This window comes from Panthera pardus, unplaced genomic scaffold (genome assembly GCF_024362965.1).
Source record: "Panthera pardus isolate Hobbes unplaced genomic scaffold, ASM2436296v1 HiC_scaffold_16, whole genome shotgun sequence".
Taxonomy (NCBI): domain Eukaryota; kingdom Metazoa; phylum Chordata; class Mammalia; order Carnivora; family Felidae; genus Panthera; species Panthera pardus.
The window spans coordinates 96,059,943-96,087,803 of record NW_026526721.1 but is presented as its reverse complement, the minus strand read 5'-3'; the positions used below and the strand labels follow the sequence as shown (position 1 = coordinate 96,087,803).

Genomic DNA, 27,861 nt, shown 5'->3' with positions numbered 1-27,861 from the left:
TTCTCTCTTAGAAAATTTAGAGCTCCTTGTTTAAATTTCAAACACTCATTTCCCTTGTGGCTATTATTGGCTTGGACCAGCAATAGCCAAATGAACATATGTGGACAGTAGATGCCAAATAATGTGATTTTATTGAAATATGCATGTGGCTTTTTTGTTGGCGGGAGAGTATACTGCTATCCCACCATATATACTTAGTTCAAAAAATGCAGCATAAGGAAAAAAACAGATCCCATCTGCCAGGCAAAATAGCTATAAAGTGGAGAAATCAGGTTTTTAATGAATCCATTGAGAGTGACTTGAGTTATTTTTTAATGTAAGAGCAAATAAACTCTTGAGCAGAGCTGCATAGCCATGTAGTATTCTTTTAATTTATAGCTAGGCCAAGTCCAAATCCTGGTTTTAGCTAAATTAGAATGTTCCCAGAAGAGAGAATGATTAGACAATACAAGCAGGCTTATATTGGCCTCCTAAAATTTGGCTCACAGTCTAAAGGGACTAGAATTCCATTCTCAATTCAAGACATGTAAACACTTCTCTACATATTCATGAGACTCACTGCACAAGTTGGCTGGATTTTTCTGTTTTCTTTAGCGCATATCCACAAAAACAAGAGTGTTGCTCTCCCATATTCCAGTCTGAAGGAGTGTGGGATAAGGGCAAACACCTGTTCTTTCTTCTTTCTTGGCCAGTATTTTCTGTCTCCATTTTTGGACTTCCATTGTGATCAATGCTTTTTTTCCCCCCCTTTTTTACTCATGGGATTATTTGAAATATAATTCATTCATAGGATTTTAATGGTTAACAAAGAAAGATCCTCTATTGATAAAAATTAATTATGAGGTACATCATGTGAAGACCAAGACATCATAAACAATCAGAGGTTTTGGAGGCTTGTCACTATTAAGATGTATTGTTTTCCTTAATATTTCACAGCATTCTCCTTCACAGCAGGATGGAGAACTCTGCAGAAACATGACTTTGAATCTCACATGAGTCCTGTACCAATTGAGTATGTTGGATAGGGGTTTAATATGTCTACCCCAGGAAGTAATAGCTTTGTGATCCAAGCAATACTTACTCCTTTGTTTATTTATTTATTTATTTATTTATTTATTCATTCATTCATTCATTCATCCATTCATTTAATCCTATTAATGAATTTGTTTATTTTTTTTCAAGTTTTTATTTAAATTCTAGTTAGTTAACATATGGTGTAGTATTGGCTTCAGGAGTAGAATTTAGTGATTCATCACTTACATATGACACCCAGTACTCATCCCAACAAGTGCCCTCCTTAATATCCATCAGCTATTTAGCCTATCCCTTATCTGAATAGAGAGGGACAAAGTTCTTCACTCAAAGTTACAAGGAGATTAAATAAAAATAGATTGCAATACTGCACCGTAGAGATTCTGAATAAATAGAAGTGGAATCTGCACAATGCAGTCTATGTAGTCTATGTAGATTACATCAGTTTCATCTGTTAATAGCAATACCATTGACAATAATAATAACAGCACTTTTTCACTGAGTACAGAAAGCTGGCCTAAGACTGTATGTGTATTAGTTCTGTAACTCCTGCAATAGCCCTTGTGCAGTTCCTCTTGTTATTTATATTCTTTTATCTGTAGAGAACAAGTCTACAGTCTCATAAATACTGTCGTGTACAGGACAGTATTTCCCAAATAAAAAATCAGAACATGGGAAGTGACCGTGGAAAGTTTAACATGATGGATTTGAAATTAGAGGCTTTCTCCGAAAATAGAGAATTAAGAATTACAGTTCTCCCTTCTATGACATGTCTTTATATTTCAGAAGGAAAGTAAAAAAAAATCACATTTTTAGTATTTATCAAGGGAATATTTCCAGTGGGCTCAATCATTCCTCTGGTATTCATGCCTTTGAGTAGAGTAAGTAATCTAAATATCTAAATTACCCAGAATTCTAGATATCTATATTCTGTTACTTTTACTAGCAGATAAATGGCTATTGGTTTTGGAACAAAGTTTCTGATACTATTTGGCTGGTCCCTAAAGAATGGTATTACAAAAATATTTGCTTTCTACCTAAAGCCAAAGAAAGGTGAGGAGGTCACACTCATTAAGGATCACGGAAGTGGCATCCTGAATTAGGAAGGAGACTGAGATGTCTGGGAAACTGATCACAGATTTTGAGTAAAATGGTATGGAAATTGATGAAATAGAGAAAAGACTGGATAATATGGGTCATTTCTAAATCTGTGATCAGATGAGCTGTAGAAATCTGATCCCATTCCATCTTACTCTTTGTTATTTTTCTCAAGTCCCTGCAAACCCCAAGCCACGGAAACCCCACCTCACTATTTATGGTACATAATTGACACATTGTGTCATTGTGACTTAGACGAGTCACTATATTCTGTAATTTCTATTCTACTTATATCAGGCGTGTTATCATGAGGAATTGACTGCTCCTTTAGCATTGTGCTCAAGGGCAATTTGCCCCAGTGACTCCTTGGAAAATGCTGGACTCAGCATTTTCAGTCACTATGGGAGGAAAGTGAGAGTGGGGAAGGGGGAAGAATGGAGAGGAAAAGAAAAACCAAGACTTATGACCTCTAGAGTCTTGGGCAAATATGTTAGCAATGTTTAAAGTAATTGAATCCAAGGGTTGAAAGGACCTTAAAAACCCCATATTCTTAGTCTTCACTCAGCATCATTTTTATAACTGTCTGATATCCATCCAACTTCTTCTTGAATATCAGTTTGTTCCCTTATTGTTAGAAATGTCTTTCTTAAATTAAGACAAGTGCTGACTCCATAGAACTTCTAGTCTTTGGAAAATAAGTCTTGATACTCCTCTACCTGACAGTCTTTCAAATGGTTGGAACCAGCCTTCATGTTTCATTACTCTTTTTTTTTCGCCAGGTGAAAAATCATCAGTGTTTTCACATCTCCTGATATCATTTGCCAGCCTCCTCTGAAAGTGTCCCAGATTCACAGTGAGTCCTTTTCACGATTGCCAAGTTGTAGCTGTTGTTTAAAATAATTATTATATAAAGCTTATTGTTTCTCTCCTAATTGTTTAAGTAATATATGCTTATTGTGGCAAATCACCCATAATCTCACCCCTGAAATAACGACCCTTTATGTTTTCATGTACTTCCTTTCGTCTTTATATATTTTAAATTGTTTTATAAAATAGATTATGTATACATTTTGAGTCCTGCTTTGTTTCTCATGTTAATTTCCTACCTCCTTAACACTCTTTGAGAAGATGTCTACAGCAATTCATCCTAAATTTAGTATTTTAAATAATATCCTGATAATATCTTCTTCTTGACCCCTTTACCCTAAGTGTCTTCAGAAATTCTTTTTGAAGCACTTGGTCAACATCAGGACTATGGGTTTAAAGACTTGTAGCAACTGCTAGGTAATCATTGATGATAAAGCACTTCAAGTACAATAGAAAGCCAATGTTTTTTTTTAGAAAGTTGGTTTAAACTGGGAACACTTCTCTCTTTGTTGACCAAGTCTTCCTTCTTGAAAAGACACTTCTGAAGCTGATAAAAAAAAAAAAATTGTACTCTATTCACAAGGCATTTAATCTTTGTATTCTTATGGTGACAAACTGAGTTGCTATTAGCCAAGGAGACTGTCTCTTGATGACAGAGGTGAATCCCCAGTGAAAGGAATCAAGTAAAGGTGAGGCAGAACAAGGCTTTGTAACCATAGTTACTTTAAGTCTAAGATTATAAACATATTGCCTCCATTATGAAAGATGCATTAACATTCCTTTATGTCCAGTCTTAGAAACCTTGTTATCAAGGCTAGCCTGTTTACTTACTTATCTCTTAAGAGATGGCTAGGCTTAATTAACACTTAAACATTAACCTTGAAAATAGTCCTAGAAAGTGATCAGGGAGGGGGGGATAGAACTCTTTGAAAATGGGATGGAGTGATCTCAAAGAGATACTCAAATTCTAAGAGAAGCAAAGACTTTATCTTATGAGCCTCTTCAAGAATTTGTTTTTGCTGACCCAGAAAATTCTGGAAATGACCTCCTATGTCTCTATACATGCACCTGAATGAAGTGAAGGGTGAAATGGGGGTACTTTAGAAAGCAATCCCTAAAAACAAAATTGCTATGTACTTTGCAGCTAATCATTCATCTAGTTGTAGCAGATGTTTTCTTGTAAATGGTAGAAAATATTCACCGTAAACCACTGGAATGATTAATATATTCATAACAATAAAGTAGAATGTTCTTTTATGACTAGGCTGTCACCACATTTGGGAAACTGCTGCCTCAGATTTTTTTTCTGCCTTTGTAGCAAACATCCTGACAACCACACAATTTTAGCTTTTGCATGAGAGGCTGGCTATTGAAAACCGTTACATCTATTATAGATGTAATGTATTGTTTCTATATCCATGGAGTTTTTGAGATGAAGATTCCAATAGAAATTGTCCCTACCTATGCACAATAAATGTCCAGGGTAAGAAGTTTTCAACTGGCATTCCAAAAGTTTTCTAAAGTCTAGCATTAGCCTTATTTGAGATCTTTTCTAAAGTGTCTTTTTCCTTTGTAAAGCAAGGAGAAACTTTACTCTCACTCAAAGCAGGACTAGATCACTTTATGTGATAATCATCTCTAACTTGACTCCTAATGCTTACTTGACTCTTATGCATATTGCAGAATTTAGCTTAAACATAATTTTCTCAAAGAAACCTGTTTTTCTGCACTAAATTAACTAGCCCACCACCCACTACCTGATCATATTTTATACCTTCACAGTCTCCTAAATTTCTTCATGTGACCTAGCAAATTTGTAATTCTCTTACTCAATGCCTATATTCTCCACTAAGTTTAAAACTATGTCAAAACAGAGACCTAATCTGCACTTTCTCATTGCTGTTTTCCTGGAACCAAAGATAGTGCCTTGTACATGGCCAGTCTTCCACAAATATTTGCTGAATGAATAATATTGATGCATTAAATATACTCTATTGGGATCCTTGAAGCATGAGCTTTCCCATTATATCACTTAACTAGTTTTATCTGAGAAAGGAGATGGAAGTGGAACTCCATATTTTGAAATGCAAAATCTAGAATGTCTGGATTTAAGCATATTCATGGTTAGTGAAAAAGTCTACCATTTTGGGAAAACTCAAGGATTTCTCCCTTTCTATTCTCTATCATACCCCAGGAGGAGGATAAATATGAAGAAAGGGCAGTATTGGATCATACACAAGGATATAAAACCCTCCATGTGACAATGAAAGGGGTTAAATCATCTTGTGATCCAGTAAAAAATTTCCTTCATACTTGGGAATCAATTTTCATGCTCTTGGTAATTGAGAATACATGCTATAGTAAGAGAAAAATTAATGGCATATGATCAGAGGAAACCTTTAGAAAGTATAGATTATTATTTCTATTTATTTGCTTTGTTATAGATTAAACCACTAATACTGTTTTATTTTGTTTTAAAGAGAAATTATATAGTAACATTTTTAAGTTTTCCTCTTTGTAGAGTCTCCTTATTTTCAGGGTATTGAAATAGCTATTCCAGGTAATTACAATGTATACTGAGGAGAAGAGACAAATCTCCTTTGCAAAAATATTCTAAATATTTTATGTAGGTACTCTACCCCAAAGGAGGTGGAGCATAACTCCCCATTACTTAAGTATGGGTTATGAATAGTGAATTCTTTCCAAAGATATCATACACATGGGGTGGGATAGAATAAGTTTACAGTGAAGAAATCTTACAAACACTACCTCAGCGGGGTGATCAAGGTTAACATCAGCAGTGATAAGTCATGTTGGTGATATGATGATGTGATGAAAATGATACCTTATTTCTTGTGATCTTCCTCCTAAAACTCACTGTCCCAGTCTAATCATGAGAAAAACATCAGCCAAATCCCAACAGAGGGATGTTCCACAAAACACTTGACTAGTACTCCTCAAAATCATCAAGCCAACAACAAACAAGGAAAGTCAGAAATTGTCACAGGCGAAAGAAGCATATGGAAACACTACAACTAAATGCGATATGGTATCCTCAACAGGCTAGGACTCAAGGTAAAAATTAAGAAAATCTGAGTGAGGTGTGCACTTTAATTAATAGTAATGTATCAGTATCAGTTCATTAGTTGTTACAAGTGTACCCTACTCATGTAAGATGTTAATAAGGGAAACTGTGTGTGGGAATTCTCTGTAGTATATCTGCAATTTTTCTTTAAATCTAAAATTGTTCTAAATTGAAAAGTCTAATTTTTTTTTTAAATGACTCTTTCAGCCTTAGAAATCTTATCAGACTAAAATTCTTGTGGCCACAAGTTGAATCCTATTTATTCTGGTTGTTTTTAAAAGAGTAGGATTGTATTTGTTTCTTATGGCTGTCATAACAAAGTATCACAAACTGTGTGACTTACACAACAAGATTGTCTCATAGCTCTGCTAGATACAAGTCTGAGATCAAAATGTCGGCAAGTTTGGTTCTTTCTGAGGGCTGTGAGGAAAATTCTGTTCCATGCCTCTCATTTAGCCCCTGCTGGTGTTTGGCAATCTTTGACATTCTTTGGCTTATAGATGCAGTGCCCTGATCCCTGCCATTATCTTCACACGGTGTTCTCCCTGTGTGTGTGTGTATCTGTCTCTTCCCAGGTTTCCATCTCATAAGGGTACTAGTCATATTAAATTAGGTTCTACACTAATAAGCTCAAATTAACTTGATCTACAAAGACTTCATTCTCAAATAAAGTCATATTCATAGGTACTGGGTACTTTCAAGATTTCTTGGAGGGACGCAATTTAATTCATAACCCAATCTTTGAAATCTAAATGTCTGTTCATCTAGGAAATCACCTCACTTATTGGGTGACCAAATTAGACTGGTATTGTTTGGATAGTTTTCTTATGAGCCTATAACTGATACTTACTGCAAGTGATCTTGGAGTTAATGAACTACTGACCCTTTCATGGGGCCAACCAGATTTCAGGCTTTTTAGTACATTTGAGTTGACACAATCACAGCTAAAACTACAGATATAGATCCAGCTACTTTTTAAATTGACAAGAATTTTTAAGCTCAAGTGAATATAAGTACGTTGAATTTGGATATGCATATTTCTCTCTTCTTGTCCCCACTACTCCTCTCCATCTGCCTCACGTCCAAACATGTTCAATAGTCAAAGTGTTCAGATATTATTATAAAGCACAAAACTGATCAATCATAAAGAATTTTTCAATGCATAGTTCCAAGAAATCTGCCCAGCCAAGCTTTTTGGAGACAATATGTAAGTAGACAGGAGCACCTGTCTATGGAGTAGATTACGGACTCCTCAACTAATCAGATTTATGAACCCACTAATGTGGGCATTTATCCTATCCTCTTTCTCACCTGTTATAATGGATATACTGCTATTACTCCTTTTTAAGTCTAATTTCTCCAGTTGGCTTCAAATCACATCACTTCAAAGAGACACAAAATAAACACTATAAATAAGTAAAATGCATATTTTAGATAGTATATAAAATAGTAATGAGTGTTAAGAAAAAAATAAAGCATGGAAAGACAACATAAAATGATGTCAGACTACATGAAATTTTAGATAAGATGTTTAGGGATGATCACACTGAAAAGTTAACTATATAGTGAAGAACCAAAAGAAATGAGAAATTCAGGTATGTGGACATCCGCAGGGAGACAACCAGTAATGTTCCAGGCAGAGGGAACAGCTAATATGAAAGCAGTAAAGAGGGCATTCCTGGCATGTTTGAGACCAAGGTGGCTGGAACAGAGAGAATGAAGGGGGGATATTAAGAGACGAAATCAGAGAGGTATCAGGGAACCAGATTACTTAGGTGGTTGTTCAACATAGTCTTTTGGTTTTTACATTGAATGATGTAGAAATCCATTGAACTATGTTTGAAAAGAGGAATCATAAGAAAATAACCATGCTTTCTGGGGAGAGGATAAATTATGGAGAACTGGGGGCAGAAGAGGGAGGCTAGTGAGGGACTATTGGCAATAACTGAGGCAAGAAAAGATGGTGTCAAGGATGTTAAGAATGGAGTGGGAAGAAGTTGTTAATTTTGGATACAATTTCATGCAGAATGAAGAACATTTGCTGATGCAATCGATGTGAAGAGTGGGAAAGAGAGGAGGAAAAAAAGCCACCACAAGGTGTAGGGAAGATTGAATTACTGTTTAAGTGAGATGGGAATAACTTCAGGAGGAGCTACAACTTTAATAGGGAGAGGCAGGTATCAGGAGGTCAGTGTTGGACATGTTAAGTTTGAGATGCCCATTATATTTTCAAGTGGAGATGTCAAGTAGTATGCTGGAAAGTTAAGTCCAGGATTTAGGGGGAAAGTTCAGGCTGGAGACAGAAAGTTTTGAACCGTTAGCATATAGGTGGTATCTGAAAGCATGAGACTAGATTAGATGACTTATTAAGTGTAGGCAGGAAAGCAGTAGCCCAAGGACTAAGCCCTGGATGTTCCGGCACCTCCTAATCTTCACTCATCCTCTGATGTTCTCTGTGTATTTTCTGCAGTCATCTGCCCTATAAATACCCATTAATAGTTGTTGTTGCTCTACTGTATGTCAAACTTATAAATAAAGCTATAGTAATTAAAAGAGCATGGTAAGGTTTCCAAAGATATAAGTAGATCAAATGAACAGGATCAACAGACCATGTAATTTACAACATGTGAGGAATAGAAGAGTGGAGAATATGGTCTTTTCAGCAAATTATATAGAAAAAAAAAAACAAAAGAAACTTGGCCTTCCTTCACACTGTATACAAACATTGATGGATTCCACACATATTGTAGATTTAAATGTGAAAGGTAAAATAATAAAGCATGTAGAAGATAATATAGGAGAATATATTTACAATCTCACTATAAGTGAAAGATTTTTTTTTATTTAATTTTTATTTTCAGAGAGATAGAGAGTGTCCATGAGTGAGGGAGAGGGGCAGAGGGAGAGGGAGAGAATCTCCATGCCCAGCACAGAGCCTGACACATGACCCCAGGATCATGACTTGAGAAGAAACCAAGGGTGGGACATTCAACTCACTGAGCCACCCAGGTGAAAATTTCTTTTTTTAAGATTTTTTTTTTAGAGAGAGAGAGAGAGCCAGGCAGAGGGGCAGAGGGAGAAAAAGAGAATCTTAAGTGGGCTCCATGCTTAGCTCGATCCCACTACCCTAACATTATGGCCTGAGCTAAAATCAGGAGTTGGATGTTCAACCGACTGAGCCACCCAGGTTCCCCAAAGGTGAAAACTTCTTAAATGAGAAGCAAAATACTAACATAAGGAAAAGATTGAAAAATGGGGTTATATATTAAAATTGAATTTTTCTGTTCATCAAAATATACCATTAAGACAGTCAAAAAAAACCCATCAAGAGGAAAAAAATGTTTTCAATACATATTACTAGTAAAAACCCTTTTTCCATCTTATATAAAGACTGCCCATATAAAAATAATGAAGAGGCACACAACCTAATAGAAAAATGGACAAGAAGGGGTGCCTGGATGGTTCAATTGGTTGAATATCTGAATCTGAATTTTGGCTCCGGTCATCACTTCACAGTTGTGAGATCGAGCCCTGCACTGAGCTCTGTGCTGAGCATAGAGCCTCCTTGGGATTCTCTCTCTCTCTCTCTCTCTCTCCCTCTGTCCCTCCTCCACTCATGCTTTCTCTCTCTAAAAAAAAAAAAAGACAATAAAACTGAAAAGACACTACACAAACATACAATAATAGCAAATATCCATAACATTGGAATATATGAAAAGATATCCAACCTCACTAGCAGTGTGGAAAATGCAAATTAAAATCACCTAAAGAATGGTTAGATTTAAAATACTACTACTAATAATAATAAATATTAGGGGGCAATAGGAATTATCACATAATGGTATTGGATGGTACTACAACTACTTTGGAAAAATGTATCTACTAAAGTTGACCATATTTTAAGGCCCTGTAATTTTACTCTTTAATATCTGCCCATGATAATGCAGAACATGCGTACCAGAAAACATGTACAAAAATGTTCACAGCATCATTATTTAGCATAGTCAAAACTGGAAAAAAATGTTTTTCAACAATATGGCTAAATAACTTGTGGCATATCTATGAATGAATGGATATAATGACAAGTAAAAGAGGCCAGGAATATACATATATATTTTATTACTATTCCTTTATATATATTATATACACACATATATATACACATATATATTAAATATAGGTATATACATACATATATATTAAATATACATATATATTTTATTACTATTCCTTCATATATAACTATATATACATATAGTTATAGTTATAGTTATATATAAATTTACTCTGTATGACTCAACCAGAGGGCTTAGCAATGCATACTTTGATGACATCAAGAGAAGGAAGGAAATTATCATTAGAACATTCAAAGTATTGGTAATTTTGAGGAGGAAGGAGTGATTGAAAGAGGGTGCATAAAGGGCTCTCCCAGGCACTGACGATATTTTGTTGCATGACCATGATGACATTTACACAGATATTGGCTTTATGATAAATAATTGCACTCTCTTGAAGGAAAAAAAAAAGAATTGAATTAGAGAAATGAAAGATCAATTGTTAGTTTTTATTAAAAATATTTATTAAATATAACAATATTTATTAAAAATATGAGTCTGCCCTACTGCAGTGTCATATGTTTATTTTGATTTTATGCTTGGGCCAACTCCAGAAATTGGTAGAGTGCTATAACAGAAAACATAAGAGGGACGCAAAGGAGCATGATGTATCAGATCAAGAAGAAAAACCTGTGATCACAGATAGCAAGAGTTTTCATTTCACTTAACATTCTGATTGGTAGGCACTCTGAGGCTGTCTGATTGATCTTGGAACCATTCATTACCCAAACAAGAAAGTATTTTGTAATCAATTATTAATATCTATTATTTTCATTCATCCAGGCTGCTATAACAAAATACCACAGACTGAGTAGCTTCTAACAACAGTAACTTATCACTTAACAGTTCTGGAGGCTGAAAAGTCTAAGATCAAGGCAGCAGCGTGGTCGCCTTCTGGTGAGGACCCTCTTTCTGGTTCACAGCTGGTACCTTCACTCTGTGTCCTCTTGTGGAAGGGGCCATGGAGCTTTCGGGGGCCTTTCGTATGACACTAATTCCATTCATGAGGCCGCCACCTTCATGACCTAATTACCTCTAAAAGTACCCACCTCCTAATACCATCACAGTGAACATTAGGATTTTAACATATAAATTTGGGGGGACACAAACATTCAGACCACAGCATCTATAATTAGTAGATACTTGCAATATTTCTCCTAAATTATATAATTCCCAGGAAACAGATTAGCTCCAAATCCTGCTGAAACAGAAGTTGGAGGAAAGAATGGTTAAGGCTGGGCTTACTTAAATAGAAACCTCAAATGCACATATGAACCTAGCCTGCATTTTACCTTCCGAATAACAACAGAGTGTGTATATTTTGAGTGTGACTGCAAGTGTGTGTGTATGTGTGTGTAAGGAACAGAATAGGGTGGAATGTGAGGTGGAGCATGATTTCTCAGTAACAGGAAATCACTAAGTACTTACCTACTCAGCAGAGAAGAGAGGTATTGGAATGTTGACTTGGAGCCCAAAGATTTCTCTTAGCATAATCTTTTAATGTTTGTATTTGAAACGTGCTATTGGGGCACCTGGGTGGCTCAGTTGGTTAAGCTTCTGACTCTTGGTTTCGGCTCAGGTCACGATCTCACAGTTTCATGAGTTTGAGCCCCACGTAGGGCTCTTCCCTGGCAGCCCAGAGCTCACTTGGGATTGTCTCTCTCTCCCTCTTTCTACCCCTCCCCCACTCACACTGTCTCTGTCCCTCTCAAAATAAGTAAATAAACTTTACAAATAAAAATGAAAAGTGCCATGTACTTAGGGCAAATATTTGGAAAAAATATTGGAAATGGCACCAAGTTGGAGGCGGAGTCTCCGTTCCTAATTTCAGCGGTGTCACTCAGTAGATGTTTGAACTTGTACAAATCTCTTTCCTTCTCTGGACCTCTGCTTCTTTACCTGTCAGGTGATCAATTAGGGCAACGTGGTTTCTGCATTTCCTTCCATTTCTAACAGTCATGGCAATCATCTGAGTAAGAGGAAAAAGCGTAGGCTTTAGTGTCAGGCCTTTGTGATACGAAGTATGTTACTTAGCCTCCCTGAACCTCATTTCTTCATCTGTAAAGCGAGGGTGATTGTATCTATGTCATCTCATTGTGAAAGATTGTGAAGGTAAAAAGGAGATAAAATTGTCAATTGGTTATTCCACTGCCTGGACATTAATGAGTTTCCAAAAATGGTAAATTGCAATTAAGGCTCAAACTGTCTGCATGGAACTGTCTCACCCACTTTAGACTCCAGGCATTCCCCTTTCTTTTGATCTCAGCACAACTAGTGTCTGAGCCAACCATTTGGGAACCCCTCTATCATGTGACATCTCTTCCAGTTGTGTATTAAATATTACTGAAATATTATGTTACATCACTAGTAATGATATCAGCGACCATTTACCTCTCACCGACTATGTGCCAGGCACTGTGCTAGGTAATTGCATATAATCCTCATAGCAGCAATGTGAGACAGGTGTTTCCTTGCTTGAGCGTTAGCGCTGGGTCATATTTCATTAAATACCCCCACAACACCAAGCACAGCACCTTGAACACAGTAAACAGTCATTACATATATTTTTGATTGACTGAAATGTGGCAGTGGGTCCCCTGCATCTCCCTCTAATGTATGTAGTTATTTGATTTATAAGAAATTTCTGTCCCTGGCTATGGTCAGCTATTGAATTTATGTTTGACAAGAAAACCATAGAGTTTGGCAACTCTGCAGTGATAGGTGATGTGTGATTCATTTGGGGGAAGAATAGACATTTTCTATTCAGGCTTTGAATTCCTGGGTCTTATGGTTAGTTAATCATGTCTATAGAAATGCATGACTGAGCAGACAGATTCAAAGGTAGGAGACTTTAATCTAAATTACTCCATTGTGTGTTTCCAGATATCATCTTGTTGCCCATTGGTAATATTTTCTATAGCCATGGCTCAAATGTATGAGATGAATACAGTCTGGTGTTTATTCATCTTAAGAGAAATTCTGTAGTACAGGAAGCAGGGTCCAAGCTGGAAGCAGTGGGTACCTAAAATCCAGAATGTTATTACCCTTCAAAGTAGCCAGGATATCCCCCCAATAAGTCATATCTGTCTGTGTCCCCAGGAAACTGCTTGGGTTGGCACACAATGGGAGACTCATAGGAACACGCCCTTCTCCCAAGAAGCTCCATGGCAGGAATTAAAAATGGTTCTGGAAGCTTCTCAGCAACAGAGGTAACAGGGTGAGAACTGGCAGACATCACAGAGAGCCACCGTTCCAGCTGCCTCTCTGAAGCCTTGCCCCCAGGAGGCTGGCACAGTGGTTCCTCCTCAAGTAATTACTATTGGCCTCCTTAAATTACCCCCAGGTTCCCAGTGGATGTTTTTCTTCACTTCCTCTTTGAAATCACTTGAGTCTAGTGGTTGAGCCAAGGGGAGTAGTATGGTAGGTGCTAAACAATTCCAGTTTCACCCGTGGGAGACATGGCCCTGTAAATCCTTTCAAAGAGGGCCCACCAAGTCCTTCAGAAGGAAAAGGCAGCCAGCGACATGAATACAATTATTGTAGCGGAGCAAAATGTGTGACCCGTCGGGATTCTGTTAAATCCAGCAAAAGGGAATGCCACAGTTAACCCATATCCCTAGGGAGCACTAAACCTGAAGCAGACTTATTAATTAGGGCTTCTGAGGGGCACAGAGAAGTTGGGGGTGGGAGGCTCTTTCAGTTAGAGAGACAGAGCTCCTTTCTAATCTATTCCCTTCCATGGGGGCACCTCCTGTATCTTTTTTTTTAATTTTTTTTAACTAAACAGTTTGAGCTATATGCTCACAAAATCCCTGTTGTGTCAGGAGCATTTTCAATTCAAAACCAGAACAGAGAAAAAGGTTTTAAAATGAATCAGTAGGTGGAGCTCTTTCTTTTTATTTATTTTTCTATCCAAGGTCCCATTTTTAGTGAGGGACCCAGAGCTTTCGAACAAAAAAAAATAGGCATTTTAAAAATGAAAACACATATACGATGTGCTTTCCTAATTGAAAGGGTATATTGTGAAATCATTACTGTCACAGAACATTTGTGTTGCATGCGAACGCTAAAGCAAAGAAAATATATAAACCTAAATTGACTTTAGCAATTTGAAAGTGATAGTGGACATCTGTGTTCAATAACTTTTTGCTGGTAACTGGTGTTTAATATTTCATGTCAAATCAAGAAGAGTGATAGAAGGTTTGTGAACACAGAGACGGCTGGCATTTTTGCAGCACAGCCTGCCCTTTGTCACACTCACCACAAGGAAACTTGCTGCAGTGAGGGTTGAAACTGCACGAGAGTGACTCCTTTTTGGAAACTTACATAAACTTACAGAATACACTGGTCTCTATATTCCTTTAGAATGATGTCTATAAGAAAAAAAAGGTTAAAGGACTTCCAAAACTCATTATTTATGTAAGGGGAAAAGGTGTGCGTGTGTGTGTGTGTGTGTGTGTGCGCGCGCGCGCGCATGTGTTGAGGGTCGGGGGCTCTTGGAAGAAATTACGGAGGAATAAATCATCTAGAACAAATCTTACCTTTGTGTTTTCATCAATCCTGATTTTTTCCTAATCGGTGTGCAGTGATGTTTAGGAAGTTGGTTGCCAGTAGAAACAGACCTTCTTAAAGCTCACGATGAAGTATGTCTAGATAGTATTTTAATGTTTATGTAATTGGGCAGGATGGCGATGGGGAGTGGAGAGTAGGGAGCAAGAACTTTTAACTTTGTAAGTATAATTTTTTCCAACATCATCCTAGACATTCAATATTGATTCTAAATGCATGTTTGCCTTAGCAACAAATGTGATAAAAGGAAGGACCAAAGGGACAGTATTACTCTTTGAGTTGACCATGGGATTTGCACTTAGTCCTAAAAACGACCTGCTAGTCATGTTAGGTCTTGCTGACCTCAACACTTTCTTCCATTCAATTCTCAGGAGATTGGACCCTGGCAGCTACCTTGAATAGTATGTAATGAAAATAAAATATGGAGGCCCATAGAGTTTGAGATACTCTAGACATCTGGGAATATTTTATATTCATGTTGCTATAAGAGGAGTGTATATCTGAGCAAAGAAATATTCCCCTCCTATTCCCTAATAATAATGTGGTCCTAGAAAGTCCTTATATACTGATGTGTTCTTCATTCTAAAGAGACAGATTCTAGTAGCAGAAAAGCAAGATGCAGAAAGAAAAGAGAAAATTGGAATAATTTGCCTGTGTGCTTAAATTCATCTAATTTAGGTTCAAGAATGGAAGGGAATAAGATTAAGCAAGTTATTTAATTGACTATAAAAAAATTTCCTCCATCCCTCCAAAACTGTTAGAACTAATAAATGAATTCAGTAAAGTTACAGAATACAAAACCAATATACAAAAAACAGTTGTGATTCTATACATTAACAAACTATCAGAAACAGGAATTAGGAAAACAATGTATTTATAATTACATCAAAAAGAATAAAATACCCAAGAATAAAATTAACTCAGGAGGTGAAAAGATCTATATACTGAAAACTATAAAGCACTGATGAAAGAAACTGAAAAAGACACAAAATAAATGGAAAGATATTCCATGCTCACGGATTGAAATGATTAAGCTTGTTAAAATTTCTATACTACCCAAAGTAATCTACAGATTCAATGTGATCCCTATTGAAATTCCAATTACACTTTTCACAGAAATAGAACAAACAATCCTAACATTTGTATGGAACTATAAGAGATCTTGAATACCCAAAGCAATCTTGAGAAAAAAAAGAGTAAAGCTGGAGGCACCACACTTCCTGATTACAAACATCTTTCAAAGCTATAGTAATCAAAACAGTATGGTCTTGGCATAAAAAGCAAACACACAGATGAATAGAACAGAATAGAGAGCCCGGGAACAAACCTACACATATATGAACAATTAATTAATGACAAAGAAGCTAAGAATCTACAACAGAGAAAGGACAGTCTTTTCAATAAATGATGGTAAGAAAACTGGAAAGCAACATGTAAAGGAATGAAACTGGACCTCTGTATTACCCCACAGGCAAAAATAAACTCAAAATGGATGACAGATTTGAATGTAAGACCTGAAACCATAGAACTCCTAGAAGAAAACATGAGGCGGTGGGTGTTGATATAGATCTTGGCAATGATTTTTTAGATTTGACCCCAAAGCAAAGGAAACATAAGCTAAAATAAAGAAATTGAACTACATCAAACTAGAAAACTCTTATACAGTAAAGGACACCATAAACAAAGTGAAAGGCAATCTACAGAATGGGAGAAAATATTTGCAAATCATACATCAGATAGGGGGTTGATACCTAAAATATAAAAGGAACTCTTACAACCCTGTAGGAAAAAAAAATCCAATTAAAAAATGGGAAGATGAACTAAATAAGTATTTCTAAAGAAGACGCACAAATGACCAAAAGGTAAATGAAAAGGTGCTCAATATCACTAATCATCAGGAAAACTCAAATCAAAACTGCAACGAGATATCACCTCATACCTGTTAGAATGGCTGTCATTAAAATGACAAGAGGTAACAAGGGTTGGCAAGGATGTAGAGAAAAGGGAACCCTTGTGCACTGTTGGTGGGAACGTAAATTGACATAGCCACTATGGAAAACAGTATGGAGGTTTCTCAAATTATTAAAAATAACACTACCACATGATTCAACAATTCCACTTATAGGTATATATCCTAAGGAAATTAAATCATTATCTTGAAGAGATATCTCCACCTTCATGTTTATTGCAGCATTATTTATAATAGCTAAGACATGAAAACAACCTAAATGTCTACTGATGGATGAATAGATTAAAAAACACATCATATCTATCTATCTATAGATAGATATATATGATATATACATATATCATATATGTAGAGATATATATATCTACATATATCTATATGTAGATACATCATATATATAGATATGACATATCATAGATATGATATATATGATATATACATATCATATATATCACATGATATATATAATGGGATATTATTAAACTATAAAAATAAATCCTTACATTTTTTACAACATGAGTGGACCTTGAGCTCATTATACTAAGTGAAATAAGGCAGAGAGAAAGACAAATATTGTATGACCTCACTTATACGTGCAATCTTAAAAAACAAACAAAGTCATAGAAACAGAGAACAGATTGGTGGTGATAGGTGCGGAAAATCGGAAAAAGAGTCAAAGGTGCAAACTTCCAGCAATAAGATTAATAACTTTTGGGGATGTATAGCATGGTGACTATAGTTAACAATAGTGTACTCTATATTTGAAAACTGCTAAGAGAGTAGATCTTAAAAGTACTCATCATGAGAAAAAATACATTTGTAGCTATATGAGGTGTTGGATATTAACTATACTTGTTTGGGTAATCACTCATATATACAATATATCATATCATTATGTTATGCACTTAAAACTAATACAATGTTACATACAAATTATATCTCAATAAAAAAGAATGGTGTGGTTCTACATATACTAATTTAGAAAACTCTTGGAAAATCTCAGCAACATAGGAGAGAAAGCAGAGTAGACAAAGGAGTAGGAACATGCTCAGTGACATGATAGAGTCTAATGGCAAACCAGGATATTTCTGCACCCAGAAATATATATCTGCAGGCAAAAATGAGGTAACTGGCCAAAACAAATCACATGGAGAGGGCATAGAGAACTTAACTTTGTTTCAAAGTGGCATTAAACAATGATACAATGTTTTACATTTTGCTTTATGTTTTACAAAATTACAATCAACTTGTCATTTGATTGCCATGAATCTTGTATGAGGATCAAGGAAATGCCATCATGTTCCTTGTTGGGGACACAGGAAAAAAGGTGGCTTAACAATGAATTGTGCCCAGGATTCCTGGGAACCTCTGTGAGTACCTTTGCCCAAAAACCCAAATGGCATCGATAGGATTTGTGGTGGGGGCCTCAGGACCGTAGCCTCATAGTCTGTCTCTTTTTTCTCTGATGGCCGGAAGCTGAAGTTGTCTGCCAGATGGGCATTCAATGTGCATCATGCACAGACCAAGCTGATCTCCCTGCGGATGCTAAAATGATAGAAAAATGCAGATAACATACATGGGAAAGTATAGCCTTCTCTTTCTACAGCTGCCAGGGTGATCTGCCTTGGGGCTTAGTCTGTTTCCCATATATTTCTTAAGTAAAATCCCAGCCATTGTGGCTAGTTAAAAGGGTGAAAGAAAAAAGATGTCATCACTCAAATGTTTCCCATGTAGGGTATGTTTATTAGTCATCAGTCTTATATATCACTATTCAATGGAAAGGTCCACATTTACAGTAACCATGAACCCCTTCTTTTTCTACAAACTGCAATGAAGCCTGGACAATTTAAATGCCTCTATAAGCATCCATTTGTGAGCCATTGAAGCTTTTTGCCAAGTTATTGTGGCATTGAAGTCAGGGGTATGAACAGAACTTTATAGTACAGTTAGAGAAAATGATCTTTCCAGCAACATATCAAAATGCCCCATTGCCTCTTCACCATCAAAGAAGATCCAATGCTCAGTCACAGAATCCTGTCATTCAGAAAATCGATTTCTCATTTTATTAGGAGCCTGCTTTAGCCACCTAATTGCAAATCAGCATCCTCTGCTGCATGTAAAAGAGGTCTGCTTCTCAATTGTTAGTTCCTGTTACCTATTCCATTAGTAATCACTTGTGTTCTTTTCAATTTCAGGCATTAACTGTCTTTTAAATCAAAATGAAATGTGTACTTGGCAACTTCTGACTCAAGCATTTGGTTCCCCATAAATCCTGGAAATGACATAGTGTGCACTTCACCTCTGGCACACCTCTTCAAAAACCAGAGTTATGCAAGGAGGAACACTTGAGAACCAGGGAGCCCTAGCCCTCAAAGCCTTCCCAAGTTCTGGGAAGCAGTGGCATGTTGAAAATGACAGAAACAAATCTGCTTAATCACCTGGTATTGAGAGGAAGAGAGAGAAAAAGAAGAGAGAGAAAGGTCATGTGTGTGTGTGTGTGTGTGTGTGTGTGTGTGTTTGAGTACGCCAAAAAAAGAACCAAGCTGAGTTTCACTTCCTAGCAGTCTTACAGTCTTAAGCAATAATTTCCTGGAGTTCAATATTGTTTACACTTTTAATGATAATCCATGATTTTCAATTCTGATTTTATTAGAATCCTGTTTCTCACCTTCTTTGTCCTAACCAACTTTTCCATCCAGGTATGCAATTACAAATTCTCTTCTCCAAACTGTTGTCTCATCCAATTAAAAAAAAAAAAAAAAAAAAAAAAGGAAAACATTCACTTTTTCCTGACTCTCAATCTTCTTCCTAACACAGACGCAAAATAATTGGGCACACTATCTGTCACCCATTGCAATAGTTACAGTTCCATTATATTTGATACTTTCAATGATCCCATCAGATAAGAAAAGCATTATTCCCTGATTTAGAGAGAAAACTTAGGCACAAAGGTTAAGAATTTTCCGTTGCTGGAGTGACTAGGGGGCTCAGTTAGTTAAGGGTCTGACTTTGGCTTGGGTCATGATCTCCCAGTTCCTGAGTTCAAGGCTGTCAGCGCAGAGCCTGCGTGGGATTCGCTCTCCCTCCCTCTCTTTCTCTGCCCCTCCCCCACTAAATAAATAAATAAACTTAAAAAATAAAGGTATTGTCATTGCTGTAGCTATCCATGTGCATTAGAGGTCAGGAGTCCTCATTCCTAATAAGGTTGTAATGATAATCAAAGATACTATAAATTAGCAGTGTGCTGGGAACTACAGTCAGTGCTTTGCATACTGTTTTTATTTGAATCCTTAGAAAATACTATAAGGTAGATACTAGAACTCTCACCAGAAAGATAGCGCGACCTTCAAAAGATCACACAGCTAGAAGCTCAGAAGCCAGGAACAAACCTAAATTCGCCTAATTCACAAACCGCTAAGTAATCTCTGTGCTTTTGAGTCGCCCCTCCCCCATACTTCCGGCCCGCAGGCTAATGCAAGGACTGTAGGAGTCATCAGAAGTAGCATTGCTGACCTTCTCTTGATAAATATGTATTTTGTAAATTTCCCTGAGTTTTTATAATATGACTGTGGGAGAAATAAGAGCTGATAGTGCACATTGCTAACCGAAACAAGGGTCTGGTGACTTCACCCACATCTGGAGAAGAGAAAAACAAGGCCACAAGAACCAGTTTGGAGAATGAGATCAATGGGCATATGATTCCTGGGTAAGTGGAGATTTCTGCTCTGTATTCTGTTCCCCACTGAAAAGAACCCAGTGCAAGTGCCTATTACCATCATGTAAGGATAGAAAACTGATATGTTCTCAATGCTACTTCTCATGTTAATGTCATTTGCCATCTTCCCCTCACAAGTCAAAAGACTTACATGAAGGTTCCTTGGGTGGCTCAGTCAATTAAGTGTCAGACTGGATTTCAGGTCAGGTCTGATCTCACAGCTTGTGAGTTCGAGCCCCACATTGGGTTCCCTGTTTGAGATTCTTTCTTTCCCTCTCTCTCTGCCCTTCCCCTGCTTGCACTCTCTCTCTCAAAATAAATAAATAAAAACTTAAAAAAAAAAAAAGATTTATGTGAGAAGAAGAGAGCTCCCAACCTGGGTAAAGATTAGTATTTTCTGTCATCATGATCTTGTCAAAACAACTGTCTTGGAGTCGTAATTTTTAAAAGCCAGCTTACTTGTAATTTAATCCTTTCAGAGGAGTCCTCTTTCCTTCCTAGCGTTGATTCCAGACCACAGGCAGTTGCTCACAGGTTTCCTTCTTCAAGCACATCTCTTCCTGCATTCAGGTGGAAGTAGAATATCATCTCATCTCACAAACGATGCCCAGAGCACAATTTCCCAGAAGGCTGGGCATCCTCCATGAAGTGTTCTTGCCATTCCCTTCATAATATAAATATAAAATATTTTAAAAATTTGATTAATGCAGATGTGAAACCTTAGGTCAGACACCAAGGCACCTTTAGTCAGCAAAGATGACTTTGTGGTCATCAGGGTGACAGGTCTAAGAAAGTGGCAGCAAAATGCTACTTTTTTTAAGTAGTGGGGTATAACTGACATGTAAGAAAAAAGTTGGACACATTTCATGTATACAACTCGATAAGTTTAGGAATGTAAACACAAACCATCACCAAGGCCATAGATAGACATGTCCATCACTCCTGAAGCTTCCTCCAACCTCTGTATAATTAATATCAGCGCGGTATGGAAAAAAAAAAAAAAAAAACATTTAACGTAAGATTTATCTTCTTAGAAAATGTTAAGTGTTGCTATGATCTGAATATTTCTGTCCCCTTCCTTAAATCCATATGTTGAAATCCTAATGCCGAATGTGATGGTATTAGGAGGCAGGCCTTGGGGACGGGATCAGATCATGAGGGTGGAGCCATAATGAGTACGATTACTGCCGTTAGGAAAGAGACCCTACATTGCTCTCTAGCCCCTTCTATAATGTGAAGACAGGGCATGAAGGCCCCAGCTGTAAACCAAGAAGAGGGCCCTCGCCAGAATGCAGCCATGCTGACAACTTGATCTTGAACTTCCCAACCTCCAACTGAGAGAAATATATTTCTATTCTTATAAATTATTTAGTCTGTGGCATTTTGCTATAGCAACCCAAATAGACTAAGACAAGTTTACATACAGTAGCTGGAGGCACTGTGTTGTGTAATAACCCTTCAGAATTTGTCTTATAGAACTAAAACTCTGTACCCTTTGTTATATAAGAATTTGTCTTATATAACTAAAACTCTGTACACTCCTGTGTTCCCCCTCCTTCTAGTCCCTGGAAATCACCATATACCGTTTTCTTCTATGAGTTTGGCTGTTCAAGATTCTATACCTGACTGATATCATTTAGTAGTTGTCTTTCTTTATCTGGCTTATTTCACTTAGCAGGTTCATCCATATTGTCTCAAAGGGCAGGATTTGCTTTCTTTTTCCTAAGGCCGAATAATATTCCACTCTCTCTATGTATCCTGCATTTTTTTTATTCATTCATCCATCAATTAATAGACCCTTAGTTTGTTTCTATATCTTGACTGTTGTGAATAATGCTGCAGTGAACATGGAGGTATAGTTATCTCTACAAGGTGATGATTTCAGTTCTTTTGGAAAAATACCCAGATGTGGGATTGCCAGATCATATGGTAGTTTTATTTTTAATTTCTTGAGGAACCTCAATATTATTTTCCATGATGGCTGTACCCATTTGCATTCCCACCAGCTCTGTACCAGTGTTCTCTTTTCTCCACATTTCTCCACATTTCATCAGCACTTGTTATCTTTACCTTTGTGGGTTTTTTTGAAATTTATTTTTATTTATTTATTTTTTAGTGTTTATTTATTTTTGAGAGAGAGACAGGGTGTGAGCAGGAGAGGGGCAGAGAGAGAGGGAGACACAGAATCTGAAGGAGTCTCCAGGTTCTGAGCTGTCAGCACGGAGCCCCACGTGGGGCTTGAACTCATGAACCATGAGATCATGACCTGTTGTGAAGTCGGGTGCTTACCCAACTGAGCCACCCAGGTGCCCCGTTTTGTTTTGTTTTGTTTTGTTTTGTTTTGTTTTAATAGCCATTTTAACAGGTGATATGTTGTTGTGGTTTTGATTTACATTTGCCTGATGATTAGTGATCTTGAGGACTTTTCATGTACCTATTTACCATTTATGTCTTCTTTAGAGAAATGTTAATTTGTTGACACAAAATCATAGTATTGTCTTATTCTCCTTTGTTTCTGTGGAATCAGTTGAATGTCTTCTGTTTCACTGATCATTTTATTTATATATGTCTTCTGTCTTTTTTTATTTAGTTAGTTAAGAGTTTGCCAAATTGTTTATCTTATTAACAGAGAATTTCAAATTCTCTGTCTTTGAGCACACTTATTCTTTCTTCTTGACTGAGTCTTCTGTTGAACCCTCTACTGAATTTTTCATTGCAATCATTATATGCTTCAGCTCCAGAATTTGTTTCATTACTTTTATGATTTCTATTTCCTTATTGAACTTCACTTTTTTTTTTCATGTATAGTTTCCTGATGTCATTTAGTTGTCCATCTGTGTTCTCTTGAGCTTCCTTAAGCCAATTATATTGAATTCTTTTTCAGGCAGGTCATAGGTCCCCTTTTATTTAGAGTAAGTTATTGTTTGGTTCCTTTGATAATGCTATGTTTATCTGATTATTTGTGATTTTTGTTACCTTGCATTGATACCTGTATATTTGAAGAAATAGTCACCTTTTCTAGTTGCTATAGATTGGCTTCAGCAGGGAAAGGCAGTAAGGCCTGCTTCCAGAGCCCATGAACAAGTAAGCCTGGTACATGGGTCAATGGGATCTAGCTTCTCCCCATGGGCCCATGTACCAGGTCCTTGGGGACCCAGGTTTCAGGGCCAAGCCTGACACTGGAATGGGTCTGGAGCTTGTGTCCACAGAGACCAGACTGGAGCAGGGATAAACCTGGAGCCTGGGTTTGTGGGTCCTGTACTTTTGTAAATCTAAATTTTGAAGAGAATTTCAAAGAGAATAATTTAAAAATTAGATAATCAAATGGCATAGCTGCTGAAATCTATAATGACTATCCCCTCTATCATGTTAGGAGCATGCTGTGATATAACATCTGAGTATTTAGTGTATTATTTATGCATATATCTTTCTTATTAAACGGAGAGCTATTTCAAAGATCAGCTTTTTTGAAGTATAATTTACGTGCAATAAAATACACCCACTTAAGGGTATACCTGTGTATGACTTTCCCTGAAAATATATACATCTGTGTAATCACCTCTGCAATGAAGATTTGAAACATTTCTATTATCCCAAAAATACTTTCTTGTACCTTCTCAGTGAATCTTGATAGTACTCCCAGACCTAGACAACCACTAACCCAGTTTCTATAATTATGAATTAAAACTTTATACAAAGTGAATCATACAGTACGAACTCTCTGTTTCGGGAGTCATTTGCTTACCATAATGTTTTTCAGAGTTAGCCACATTGGTGCATATACCAGGAATGTATTCCTTATCGTTGTCTACTATTAATTTGTCCAGACATACTACAATCATCTGTGGGACATTTTATTTCCAGTTATAGAATAACATTGTTATGGCAGGTCTTTGTGTGGGCATATATTTTTGTTTCTCGTAGCTAAATTACTAGGTATGCTTGTGCTGCATCATATGGAAAGTGTATATTTAACTTTATAAGAAACTGCATAAACGTTTTTCAGTGGGTTCTACGGTTTTACATTCCCCTCAGCAAAGTAAGAGGTCCCAGGTTTTCCATATCCACACCCTCAGCAATATCTGGCATTGTCTTCATTTTAGTCATGTGAGTGGATGTGTAATGGTATCTGCTTGTGGTTTAAATTTTCATTTCCGTGAGAACTATCTAGCTTGGGGATTTTTTTTCATGAACTTATTGCCACTTACATCTCTTTTGGTAAAAAGTCTGCTCCAGTCTTTTACCATTTTAATTGGATTCATTTTCATATTATTGCATTGTAAAATAGAAGTCCTTCTCAGGTATATGTATAGTGAAGATTTTCTGCCAGCCTAATGCTTGCTTATTCATTTTCCTAATAGTGGCTTTTGAAGAGCAGTTTTTAATTTTTATGATGTCAAATTTATCAACTGTTTATTGTTTCTACTTTTTGTGTTCCACGTAAGAAATCTTTGCCTTCTCTAACGTCGCAAAAATTTTCTTCTGTTTTCTTCCGGAAATTTTTATATTAGCTTTTATATATAAATCTATTGTCATTTGGGGATAATTTTTACATGTGGCTTAAAGGGTGAGGTTAATGTTTTGTTTGTTTGTTTCTGTTTTCATATGGATGTCCAGTCTTCTGGCACTGTATGTTGAAAAGGCTAGCCTTTCTCCATTAAATTACTTTGACATCTTTGTTCAAAATCAGTTGGCATATATACATAGGTCTATTTCTAGAATCTCTATTTGGTCCCATTGAGCTTATTGTCTATTTTTTTACATCAATACGTTCTGTCTTGGCAGTAGAGTTCTATAAAAAGTAAGCCTTGAAGTCAAATAGTGTAGCTTCTCTAAAATTTCTTTTCTTTTTTTTTTTAATTTTTTAATGTTTATTTATTTTTGAGAGAGACAGAGTGCGAGCAGGGGAGGGGCAGAGAGAGAGAGAGAGACAGAGACAGAGAATCCAAAGCAGCCTTCAGGCTCTGAGCTGTCAGCACAGAGCCTGACGTGGGGCTTGAACTCATGAACTGTGAGATCATGACCTAAGCGAAGTCAGTCACTTAACTGACTGAGCCACCCAGGCGCCCCTTTTTTCTTTTACAACATTCTTTTGGCAAGGCTACCTCTTTTAACTTTCCATGTGGATTTTGGAACTAGTTTGTCAATTTCTTTTTTAAAACCCACTGGAATTTAGATTGTGATGAATCTGTATCAATTTGAACAATATTGAGTCTCCCAACCTAAAACATGGTGTAATTGACCCATTTTTTAGGTCTTTTAAACATGCTTTATATTTTTTAGAATACAGAGTATTTTACCCATATTTTATTAAATTTATACCTAAGTACTTTGTATTTGATGGTATTATAAACACTATTTAATTTCAATTTCTATTTGTTTTTTGCATGTATATGGAAACATAATTAAATTTTTATTATCCTGATATTCTCAATTGTTGCTAATCTCTCTTAGTTCTAGTAGCAATTTGTGAATTCCTTATTAATTTCTAGGTTCCTGAACATCCAAAAAATAAAGCTTTATCATTTTATTTCTAATTTTTATATCTTATCTTTTGTTTTTCCTTCCCTTAACTGGCTCGAACTTTTAGTACAATAGTGATAGTGATAGTTCTCAATACTAGGTGGAAACATTTCAATCTTTCATCAGTAAGTATGATGATAGGTGTAAATTTTTCTTAGATGCTCTTATCAAGTAGAAGAAATTCCTATGGATTCTTAATTTTGTTGGTTTTAATCATGAATAGATGTAGAATTTTGTCAGATGCTTTTTTCTGCATCTGTTTTTCGTTTTGTTTGTTTGTTTTAGCAATTTCTACACCCAACTTAGGTTTCAAACTCATGACCTGAGATCAAGAATCACATGATCTTCTGACTGAGCAAGCCAGGTGCCTCTTTCTGCATCTGTTTTTGTTTTTGTCTCAAGTTTGTATTTCAATTTTAGAGAGTTAACATGTAGTGTAATATTAATTTCAGGAGTAGAAGTTAATGATTCATTACTTACATATGATACATGTAACACTAACACTCAACATCACAAGTGCCCTCCTTAATACCCATTAACAAGTTAGCCCATTCCCCTGCCTCCCTCCCTCTGCATCTGTTTTTGATGATCATATGTTTGTTTTTCCCTTTTATTCTGTTGGTATAATGAATTACATTGATAGCTCTTTAAATGGTAAGCCAAATTTGCATTACAGGAATAAACCCTAACATGATGTATTAGCCATTTTAAAACAATTAAATTTGATCTGTTAAATTTTCTCATTCAAAATTTGATGTTTATGAGGGTTAATGGTCTGCAGTTTTCTTTTCTTAAAAAGTCTTGTTTTTAGCATGAATATACTAGTGAAGCTATTTGGGTCCCGAGTTTACTTTTGGAAAGGTTTTTAATAACAAATTCAATTTCTTTAAAAATACATATAGAACTATTAACATTTTCTATATTTTTGAGTCAGTTTTGGTAATAAGTATTTTTTTAAAAAATTTGTCCATGTTATTGAAATTATCAAATTTATTTCCATGAAGTTATTCATAATATTTCCTTATTATCCTTTTGGTATATGTAATGATGTCATCTGTTGCAGTCCTTATGTTAGTAATTTGAGTATCCTTTTCTTTTTTTGCTGATCATTCTAGCTAAATATCTACCAATTCTTTAAAATATTTGTCAAGATTTTAAGTGTCCAGCTTTTGGTCTAATTGCTATTATACGTTTATCTGTTTTATATTTCATTGATATCTGCTATTATCTATATTATTTCTTTTATCCTACTTAATTTGAATTTAATTTGCTCTTCTTTTATTTACATTTTTCAAGATGGATGCTCAGATAATTGATTTTAAAACTTTGTCTTCTCTTTATAGGAACTTTTGAGACTATAGTTTTTCCTCTGATGGTAGCTTTAGCTGCAACCTACAAATTTTGATGTATCTTTTTTCATGTTCATTTATTTATTTATTTATTTATTTATTTTTTAATATATGAAATTTATTGTCAAATTGGTTTCCATACAACACCCAGTGCTCATCCCAAAAGGTGCCCTCCTCAATACCCATCACCCACCCATTTATTTTAAGATAATCTGTTATGGTTTATTTTTGAGTCACAAGATATTTAGAAGTGGCTGTTCACTTTATAAACATTTGGATTTTGTTCATATATTTTTCTGTTAGTTATTTGTAATTTAACTTCCTTGTACATAGAGAATGATTAATGTCAATAAATTTATAAGTGTTGTAACTTTATTATTGTAAAGTGGTAATAATATTTCAGTGTGTAATATTTTATATGTATTTATGTGTATATACAACTATATAGTTTTATATATAGTTTGATATAAACTATATTTATAGTTTCAAGGATTTAGCACACATGTTTATGGAAGCTGGCAAGTCCACCTATTATAGGG

General features: G+C 36.0%; 1 long non-coding RNA gene and 1 pseudogene across 1 annotated transcript; both read left to right on the top strand.

Moving 5' to 3' along the window:
* LOC109262102 (EGF-like and EMI domain-containing protein 1) overlaps positions 1-7,948 on the top strand; it is a 196,698-nt pseudogene extending 188,750 nt beyond the window's left edge.
* Positions 7,949-15,705: 7,757 nt separating this feature from the next.
* Positions 15,706-19,511, top strand: LOC128777284 (uncharacterized). The gene is made up of 2 exons (XR_008422519.1): positions 15,706-16,317; positions 18,931-19,511. It is a non-coding gene; the product is annotated as an uncharacterized LOC128777284 (long non-coding RNA).
* The last annotated feature ends 8,350 nt before the right edge of the window (positions 19,512-27,861 follow it).